This window comes from Otolemur garnettii, unplaced genomic scaffold, assembly GCF_000181295.1.
Source record: "Otolemur garnettii isolate 467f Iridium unplaced genomic scaffold, OtoGar3 scaffold00094, whole genome shotgun sequence".
Classification (NCBI taxonomy): domain Eukaryota; kingdom Metazoa; phylum Chordata; class Mammalia; order Primates; family Galagidae; genus Otolemur; species Otolemur garnettii.
Genome location: NW_003852489.1, coordinates 6,645,305 through 6,655,816, shown reverse-complemented (window position 1 = coordinate 6,655,816; position 10,512 = coordinate 6,645,305). Strand labels below are relative to the sequence as shown.

The 10,512-nt window shown below is 37.4% G+C and overlaps 1 protein-coding gene across 1 annotated transcript in view; it reads right to left on the bottom strand.

The window, feature by feature from the left end:
• AATF (apoptosis antagonizing transcription factor) overlaps window positions 1-10,512 on the bottom strand; it is a 114,497-nt gene that overhangs the window by 24,812 nt on the left and 79,173 nt on the right. The gene's annotated exons all lie outside the window — the stretch shown is intronic.

Here is a 10,512-nt window from a genome sequence, read left to right as displayed (position 1 = left end):
TTTTTGAGACAGAATCTCACTATGTTGCCCTTGGCAGAGTGCCGTGGTGTCACAGCTCACAGCAACCTCAAACTTTTGGGCTTAAGCTATTCTCTTGCCTCAGCCTCCCAAGTAGCTGGGACTACAGGTGCCTGCCACAATGCCCAGCTATTTTGTTGTACTTGTTTAGTTGGCCCGGACCAGATTTGAACTTGCCACCCTTGGTGTATGTCGCTGGTGCCGTTAACCACTGTGCTATCAGCACCGAGCCAAGAAAAGTCTCTTAATAGCACAGTGGAAATGATGGTTCAGCACAGATCCATTTATATCACAGCCTCCCCAAATAGATACACTTGTGCCTTTGAATACACAAACTCTTACATTAAACATTATTCCAAGCTACAGATAATGAGGACTTGACTGACTACCTCATTTTCCTCCTGTCTATAAATCTTAATCATCTTTCAGTGTCATCAAAGCTACCTACTGGCAGCAGCACACACAGTAGTAGGACACCTGAATGCAAAACTTCCCAACACCCTCACTCGCTAGCACTAGTTACTGGAGTCAGAAAAGGCTTCTCTAATTCCACATCATCTCCACTCACTAGCTCCACTGGGTCTTTCCCTTCTCCATCTTTAAATGAGTTCATAACAAGCTTGATTCCTAGATCTGGGGCCAGGTACTACGAAATTTAAGTTACATTGCCTACAATTTACACCAACAGAAAAAAATAATTTTTGTATAATTTTTTGTATATTTTTTCTAGGAATTGAGATTCCCTAGCAAAAAGGGACAACCATATTCAGAACAAGGATATGACCTTATACAGACCAAATTACACCAAATTCAAAGGAGTATCTCTTTCATTATAACAGAAGAGACTTGTATGTCTGTCTGTCTGTCTCTCTCTACATATGCATGTGTATATATATATACACACACACATTGTGTTTCCCCGAAAATAAGATACTGTCTCATATTTATTTTTTCTCAAGAAGACACACTAGGGCTTATTTTCAGGGAATGTCTTATTTTTATTAAGTATAATACAACAATCTCCATTTATTTAAATATAGTTAAGTCATCTTCTTATGGAACCTGACAGGGGAAGCTGACCTTGTTGGTGGGGCTGGCACTAGTGATGTGTGAACTCCTTTCCCCTAGCCGTTCACACGTGTGCAACAGGATGCCTGTGACCACGGTTACCACACATGCACCCGCACAACTGCTCAGAGAAAGGAGCTGTGGCAGATAAAAAGTATTCCAGTCTTCCTTACTGCTCTGCGCCAAAATGAATGGCGTGGCTATGCAGATACACTGATAGCCACGTCCATCACTAGCCCTTATTATCTGGGTAGGGCTTATATTTAACAAATGCATAGAAATCTTGCTAGAGCTTATCTTTTGGGTAGGTCTTATTTTCAGGGAAACCCAGTATATATACTTTTAAATATGTATGTACATATAAAATAAAAATTTAAAAAATTATATTTCAACAAAACACAGTTTATAAACAGAAAATATGATGAACATTTTTTAACGTGTATAATGCTTTATTGTTTTGGAAACATCTTTATCTATATCAAATAATTTCATTTTTTATTGTACCACTCACAGCTAACCCTTCCAAATTTTCTTTCCTCAAAATGAATTTTACAAAAATAGTGATGAAATTTCCTCCATTAGAAAAGTAACAGAAATAGTATAAATATATTACAGGAAATTTAGAAAACAAACAAAACATACACAAAAAACACACAGTTCCTCCATCTGTAGACAATTGTAATATTTGTTTTATATAGTGACCCTTTATATGTATATTTATACAATTAAAAATTTTTTTCATGACATGAATATGCCTTCAAAATATTTATACACTTTTGTATCTTTTATTTTTCACTCAGCATTCTAAGTACTAGCTCATAAGCAATATGTAAATGGCTGCATGTAATTCCAGAAGTACCATAATATATTTTCATGTTTTTGAACATCTACATTGCTTCTAATTCTTCACTTTTTATAAAATGTAAAAAACCTCTACGCATCATACTTGTTAAATGTCTTCTTGTTATCCTCTAATTATAAAAATTAATACATAATACTTTTAAAGCATTTTTGATAACATATTTGTACATATTTATGGTATACATGCAATATTTATATATACATACAATGTGTAATGATCAAATCAGGGTCACTGGCGTATCCATCACTTCAAATATTTATCATTTCTTTGTGTTAAGACTATTCCAAATCTCCTCTATTTTGAAATGTACAATAAATTATTGATAACTAGTCACACTTCACTGTGCTACTGAACACTAGAACTTATTTTTCTATCTTAACTGTATTTTTGTACCCATTAGCCAACTCTCTCTGCTCCACCCCAACCTCTACCTTTCCCAGAATCTGATAACCACCAAAACATTATTACAGAATTCTTATAAGAATCCAAATACAGAAATGTGTAGAAAAACTGAAAATTTTCCTATAGTCCCACCCCCTAGTAATAATAACTATTAATTAAAACCGTTAAGTTTTGCACTTTCCAAATACAGGCAGTCCCCAAGTTACAAACATCTGACATACAACTCACACTTACAAATAGAGGCTATTACAGGTAACAGTAAATGTACCTGTTCCAACTTACATACAAATTCAACTTGAGAACCAACAAAACCTATCTTGTTCATAACCCAGAGACTGCTTAAACAAACTTACATATTTTTAACATAAAAATGGATAACATACTTAATATTATGAATTATGCTTTTTTCCACTGGATTATATATCATATCTTTTTCAGTTTCACAGTACTCCAGTGTGTCACTATATTATACATAATTTATTTAATCTCCTATTGGTGAGCATTTATATAGCCTCCTCTCTTTTAAAAACATATTAATGCCAAACGCAAGATTCTTAAACTTAAATTGTTGAATGTTTACTTATGTATTTCTACGGGATAAATTTTGAGATGTGGAACTGCTGAATTAAAAGGTATCCAAATGTAAAACCGAAAGCCTAAGCCAAAATACCCTCCTAAAGGTTGTGTCAATTTATGGGATTATCAATATTTACTTGACCTTTTAAATATAAAGTTTAAGTATTGATAATTAAATAAATTTTAATGTTTTTTAGGTTTCACCAAACTTCCCTGAACACTATGCTTGGCTGTGTCCAAAGACAGGTTTAATTTACTTTCTGGACAAAGACTACGAATTATACCCTAGTCCAGTAGCTATGTGAGGCTACTAAGCATTTGAAATATGGCTAGTCTAAATTGAGATGTGCTGGAATTGTAAGATACATACCAGATTTTGTAGGCCTAAAACAAGAACAGAATGTAATAGATGTTATTAATAATTTTTAAAATAATAAAACTACTGACACAACATTTTTGATAAGGTTAAATGAAATACAGTAGAATCTCCATAGTTAACCATCTCCCGACATTGGCTACCCACTTTTCTTAGACCAGACATGTACCACACTCACTCAATGGAAGTTCCTTATGTTGACCAGTTTGTTACAGTCCCTTGGTAGTCAATTTACAGATTTTACTGTATATTATTAAAATTAAGTTCACCTGTTTCTTTTTACTTTTTAATGTGGCTACTAGAAAATTTAAAATTATATACATTATACATATTTTTATAAGATGGCACTGCTCTCTAGTATATCTTTACACTTTAGTATGTTAAGTAGCTATTAACTACATGGTGAAAGACAGGCTTTAACAAGTAATCAGGGCTCAGTGCCTGTAGCACAGTGGTTATGGCACCAGACACATACACCAAGGGTGGTGGGTTTGAACCCAACCTGGGCCAGCTAAGCAACTGCAACAACAAAAAAACAAAAATAGCCAGGTGTTGTGGTGGGAGCCTGAAGTCCCAGCTACTCTGGAGGCTGAGGCAAGGGAATTGCTTAAGCCCAAGACTTCGAGGTTGCTGTGAGCTGTGATACCATTGCACTCTACAGAGGGCAACATGAGACTCTGTCTCAAAAAAAAAAAAAAAAAGAAATTAATCAGACTGAAGACAATTTAGTGATATGTATTTAATGTAATGCATTCATCTAATCTCCATGCTGGTGAAAATGGGTACATGTTTTAGTATTAAAACACCTTTTACTGACTGTACTGAGAAAGATAAATGTAATTTCGTTGAGGAAGAACAGGCCAACACAGTAAGACATCTCACTATTAAAAGATCCAAAACTTCAATCTACTTATATTATGATTTCTGATTAAATCATAATTAAACTCACTTAATGCTAAAATACTGAAAATCAATAATTACTGTATTTCAAAAAGTAAAAAAAAATTTTTTAATACTTTCTTTATTCTTTTTTTAAAGACACCAAACCAGATCCAGGATATAAGTTACTCTCTAACACCCAATTAGCAAATTTCCCTGCCCAGTCTGATCTGGCTATCATTTAAACTAATGACCTGTTGTTATTTAAACTGTTTCTACAAGGTAATGGCAATCTCTGCGATAACATTTCTGGAAGTCTTACCTTTACAACCCTATGACAAAGAGCAAAAATTGCTCAATGGTGAGACATAGTATCAGTGATGACAGCTAGCATAACCTACTTGTTCTTAAAGTCTAATTTAAGAAAAGTTATTTATAATGCTCTCTTCCAGCTGGGGCCATTTGGTTTTAATCCTTTAGGACAGGATGCTAACGTAGCAAAGATGTCACTTTGGTGCCTAGATAGGCATGATGGTCCTGCCAGCAAACCACCAGAAGTCAAGACACATGGGCTCTGGAATTGGACCAGTTAGTTCAAATCATAGTTCATTCGCTACTGACTAGCTTTGTAATGCTGGGTATGTTGTTTACCTTCATATTAGCTTATTTATTCTGCGTAACAACCCTATGAGGTATGAATTCCATTGTTATACTCCTTTCACAGATGAGGAAATGGAAGCACAAAAATGTAGAGTAACTTGCCCAAGGTCTCAAGAAGAGCAAATGAAAAAATTAGATTTCAGTTCTAGACAGTTTGGCTCCAGAGCCTGTGCTCTTTCTGCATGTGAATGTACAAGTTCTAGAAATGTTAGTTGTTATCACTACTGCTATGAATAATGATTACTCTCTGATTCTGATCACATCTCCCACATTTATGACGACAAAGAGAGCCAGGTGAGTACTAATGACAAAACCAAAGCAATTTAACACACATGACCTTATTTATGACTTTTCTTTTTACTCTGCAATAATTTTAGACTTCTAAAATCCCACATTGCACTGAGTTGTGTTGTTTCCTTAGTCTCTTCCACTAATCTATGACGCTCTTCAGTCTTCCTTGTTTTCTTGTTACCATGATACTTGACAAATTCTGGTCAGTTATTCTGCACAGCATCTTGCGATTTGGATTTGTATGATGTTTTATGAGATTGAGGTTAGGTATTTGGGGTAAGAATACCAAAGAAATGATGTTGTGTCCTTCTACTAAAGACCAAGGGATGTAGATGTCTTACTTACTGGTGCTATTAATGTCAAACTTTTGATTTGGGTACTATTTGCTGGATTCCTCCACATAAGAAATTACGTTTTCTTTTATGATTGATAAATACCTTGAGAGAGAGAATTCGAGACCATGCACTGTTTCTCCTCAAACTTCTGTCCACTGATGTTAGCATCTACTGGTGGATCTTCCCTGCAAAACAATTTTACTATGGTATCTACCTAGTGTTGATTTTCTATTTCTCTCATGCCCTCTACATTTAATAACTAGAATTGTGCATGACCTTTTGATGGCATATGATAAGAGTCCGAAAGAGGCTGAAGTCTATGCAGAAATTCTACAGGACATCTTTCAAGTATGGAAAGTTCTTTAGTTTGTGGTTTCTGAACTTCCATAGTAACCAGCAGTGACCCACGTGGAAAAATGTGATCACAAAGGAAATGATTCTGCTGTCCTTAATTTCCCTGAGGCATCTGCCCCAGCCTCCCAAGTGGCTGGGACTATAGGCACATGATACCACACCCAACTGTAAAGAAGCACTCCCTGATACTCACTGCTTTTCCTCACTCTCTCCTGTCCAGCCCCATCAATGACTGCTCTTCTTCTGTTTCATGGATGCTAACATTCCTTCGGGTTCTATTCTTCTCACGCTACATACTTTTTTTTTTACCTTTTATTTTTTTAAGAGACAAAGTCTTACTCTGTCAGGAGTGAGTGTAGTGGCTTCCCCATAGCTCACTTCAACCTTGAACCCCTGGGCTCAAGGGATCCTTCCATCTCCACCTCCCTAAGTTCTGGGATTACAGGTGTAAGCCTTGTCACCATATTCTTGCCACACCATACCCTCCTTGGAAAATAGTAATTCAATTGTTTCCAAACTGTCAACTAACAGAATATCTATATCCTTAGCTTGACAAAAAAAATCATTGATTTCTCAAAGTTCTGTCAAATTCCAACATACTCAGAAACTAAATCCGCTCTGTCCCTAAAAAAAAAATAAAAGATTCAGTTTCTCTTTGCAGCCTCTCTCCTACACATGTATCAACGAATAATACCAAAACCGACGTAGTTTCTGAAACTCTGGGAGTCATTCTAACCTTCTCACTTTTCTTTACCTTTTCATGTCCAGTCACTGCTAAGAACTACTGACCTGCATAAATGTCTCTCAATCATCATCTCCTATTCCGTCCAGCCCTTGCTCTCATGATTTCTAGTCTTTTTCTATAAAAGCCCTAGAATTATCTTTCTAAAATAGGAATGTGATGACAACATTCCTCTGCCTAAAATCTTTCAATAACTGACTCTAGTCTATAAGGTCCAAACTTTGCAGCATGGACACGATCTAGCTCTCACCTGCACATGCAACCTCATCTGCTATTCCCCCACATTCACTTAAGCCTCTGCTAAAAAATTTAATTGCAGTTCCCAAAATTGGCTCCACACTCTTCAGTCTGCCAACAATTTTGCAAACATTATTCTTTTTGCCTTTCACTCAGCTGATGCTTACTAATCTCTCAAGGCTCAATGTGGATGTCCCATCTCCCAGAAAGTCTTCCTGAGCAGTCTACTCTCTCTCAAGAGCAAGGGGCAGGACTACCACATCGTGTAACTGTCTGCTAGTGCCTGCCATTTACTTCAGATTAGTATCTGTATCCACAGATTTAACCATGAATAAAAATATTCAGGAAAAAAATAGATCAATGAATCTGTACTGAACATTTACGGGCTTTCTTTATTATTCCTTACATCAGGCGTCCTCAAACCACGGCCCGCAGGCCACATGCAGCCCACCCAGGACATTTATCCGGGCCGCCGGGTGTTTTGCCGCTGCCTGTCCTGCTTAGCAGCCGACTGGTCCCAGGGCCCGCGGTCTAGCCCTCCAACGGTCTGAAGGACAGTGAACTGGCCCCCTGTTTAAAAAGTTTGAGGACCCCTGCACAATAGAGTATAACAATCATTTACTTAGTATTAGGCATTATAAGTAACCCAGAGATGATTTAAAGTATATGGGAAAATGTACATAGGTTATATGCAAATACTATGCCATTTCTATCATGGACTTGAGCCATTTGTGCAATTTGGTATCTGATGGGGTAGAATGGGAGAGAGAGTATCCTGGAACCAATCTACCACAAATACTAAAGGCAGGTTGGATTTTACCTAGCACCAACCTAGCACCATCTTAGAAGGTAAAAGACATCTTAGAAAGTGAAATGCCACCTTTTTTATAAGAGACAGGGTCTCCCTCTGTCACCCAGGCTGGAGTACAATGGCATAATCATAGCTCATGGTGGCCTTGAACTCCTGGGCTCAAGTGATCCACCTACCCCAGCCTCCCAACTTGCTCGGACTATAGGCACATGATAGCACATCCAGCTCATACCACTTCTTACATTTTAATTTTACCTTTGTTTCAATAGAATGTATCTTGTTTATCTGTTTCCAGAGTAAGATTCTAATTTAATTTTTAAAGTCTTTTTTTTATTTGTTTTTGTTTTTTTTTTTGAGACAGAGTCTTGGTTGGTTGCCTGGACTAAAGTGCCAGAGCCTCAGGCTAGCTTATGGCAACATCAAAATCCTGGACTGAGGCATTCTTCTTGCTTCAGCCTCCCAAATAGCTGGGACTATAGGTACCTACCATAATGCCCACCTAATTTTTCTATTTTTAGTAGAGATAAGAGTCTTACTCTTGCTCAGGCTGGTCTTGAACCCTTGACCTTAAGAGAGCCTCCCATCCAGCCTTCCAGGGAACTAGGATTGCAGGCCTTAATTACTACACATGAACTTAATTTTATTTTATTTTTATTTTTATTATTTTTTGGCCGGGGCTGGGTTTGAACCCACCACCTCCGGCATATGGGGCTGGCGCCTTACTCCTTTGAGCAATTGGTGCCACCCTTAATTTTATTTTTTTATCTTATTTATGAGACAGAATCTTGCTATGTCACCCAGGTTGGAGTGCAGTGGCATGATCATAGCTCGTTGTAACCTCAAACTCCTGAGCTTAAGCAATCCTACCACATTAGCCTCCTGAGTAGCAAGGATTATAGGCACATGACACTACAACTGGCTAATGCTTTTGTTTTTTTGTAGAGAGAGGGTCTCCCTATGTTGCTCAGACTGGTCTTGCACTCCTGGCCTCAAGTGATCCTCCAGCCTTGGCTTCCCAAAGTGCTGGGATTATAGGTGTGAGCCTCTGGGCTGACCCCAAGTAAGATAAGTAAGATTTTAAATGCCTCTGTACATACAGGGAGATGTGGGGAGCTCAACCACTATTAAAATGCTATCAGACAAAGATATATTTACACTGGTGCATACCTCTAATGAATAGTTTAATGAGGATAGTTTAATATGTGAATATAACAAAAGCAGTTGCTATTAAAACAAAATCCCTTTTTCTTTCAAACTGACAAATTTCTTTGATTTGGGAAACGTCAGACTCACGCTCCCTTCAGTTATCTGCCACACCAGAAGAAAGGCTAACTCCTCTGACATTCATCCATATTTCTTAATCTGTGCTATGCTCACAGTTATAGCCATTTCTTATTACCTGATAAGCATTTAATTTTTCTATCATAATCATCCAAAAACATTTCCTGACAGACTAATGTCAACTAGGTACCACAATAGATAAAAAGGTTGGAATTGTCTTAAAGGATAAAGCAACGCAATCTTGGCCTTAGGGGGCTCATAATACAACTATCTGCCTCAATATTTTAAAATTTTTTACAAATTCAATAATGTAGAAAAGGCATTTTTTCTCTCTCAATTCTTTTGAAGAACACACATTTGCAAAAGCAGTACTGATAAACTCAAGAGCAAAGAAACTGATATTTTTGAATGTTTATTATGTACCAGACATTTACAGATTATTTCATTTAATTCCTATACCAAACCTATAAAGTAGATATTATTATTTCAATTTAGTAAACGATAAAAATGAGAGAATAAAAGAACAACAAAAATCCTAAGAGCCAGACAGAACTAGGATTTGACCCCAACTCTCCTGATTTGAGAACTAAAATCCTAAGCTCCTCTCTCTAGAGAACATGCATGACTTCATAAAGCTATTGCTTTAAAAAGTACACTACTGGAGAAAAATCTGATCCCAAAATTAAAAAGAAGATAATCATTCAGCCATGTCACTTATAAAGTACTATTAGAAACATTCTTCTTTAAATCCTTAGAGGAGGAAGGGGGTAAAACAGGCACAGAAGAGACATTTGAGTGAGCAAGGAAATGAACACTAGGCAGGAGACTGACTCAGCCCTGGAATACTGATAGCAATGCTAACAGCAGTAATGGCTACAAATACTTACACAGTCCTTACTGTGGACCTGGCACTATCTAAGAGCTGCACACACACTACTCTTTTAATCCTCATACCAACCACAAGGCTGGTACTATTATCATCCCCGTTTTACAGATGAAGAAATTAGCACAGAGTGTTTAAGGGTCTTACCCAAAGTAACTACTAATCAATGTCAAAGCTGGGGTTCTGGCTCTTAAGTCTACGCTCTTAACCAATACACTAAAAATGAACCTGGAGAAGTACAAAGACTTGGAAATTGCAACACAGGAAAAAAATTCAATTATTATAGTTTAACCTGAGATTTAAGAAATGTGACTTTATTTATTTATTTATTATTTTTTGAGACAGAGTCTATGTCACCCTCTGTAGAGTGCTGTAACATCACAGCTCACAGCAACCTCAAACTCTTGGGCTTAAGTGATTCTCTTGCCTCAGCCTCCTACGTAGCTGAGACTGCAGGTGCCCGCCACAACACCCAACTATTATTTTGTGCCAGTTGTCATTGTTGTTTAACAGGCCCAGGCTGGATTCCAACCTGCCAGCTTGGGATGTATGTGGCCGGCACTGTAACCACTGTGCTACAGGCGCCAAGTCAGAAATGTAACTTTAAATTCAAAAGATTATGAGGCTCGGCGCCTATAGCTCAACCGGCTAAGGCGCCAGCCACGTACACCTAAGGTGACAGGTTCAAATCCCCAGCCCGGACCCGCCAAACAACAATGACGGCTGCAACCAAAAAA